The sequence below is a fragment of the Lupinus angustifolius genome, chromosome LG11, assembly GCF_001865875.1.
Source record: "Lupinus angustifolius cultivar Tanjil chromosome LG11, LupAngTanjil_v1.0, whole genome shotgun sequence".
In the NCBI taxonomy this organism is placed as follows: Eukaryota; Viridiplantae; Streptophyta; class Magnoliopsida; order Fabales; family Fabaceae; genus Lupinus; species Lupinus angustifolius.
This window is the reverse complement of record NC_032019.1, coordinates 6,986,381-6,986,949: the sequence shown is the minus strand read 5'-3', so window position 1 is coordinate 6,986,949 and position 569 is coordinate 6,986,381.

Below are 569 nucleotides of genomic sequence, written 5' to 3'. Positions count from 1 at the left end.
ATACAAACAAGTAGTGACTAGTTTTACTCTTGATTTTCTATTTTTGGCATAACTTTGGAATCTTTGATCATAATTGAACATATTATATATGCAATTGGGGTAGAAAAATGAGACGATTCTTTCTCTACACATTGCGTCTGTAGAAGCCCAGCTTAAAATCCAAAAAGAATCTGTTTACTATTTCTTTTTTATTGTACAAGTTTATTTTTCCAATTGTTTTGATTTTGTTGCATTTAATTAAATTAGTTAGGCTTTGAGTTTTGTCCTGAAACATTTTGTGGATGTTTCTTATGGTATTAGGATTTTATTGAGAAAATTTTTGGGTGATCACTGAAATTTAACATGTATTTCACTTATTGCCCTACATGGTTCTTACTGTTGCATTATGTGCATGACTAGGGCAAATCCTGACTCTTTGCATCCAATAAATCCTGAAATTGATAGAACATTTCATAGTTTAGTTAGATAAGTTAGGAATTTAAATTTAGATAGTGAGTCTTTTCATCTTAGTGTTAATCTACCTGATAGTGATATTGATTCTGTTGTTTATGTGCATTCTGTTCATCTTT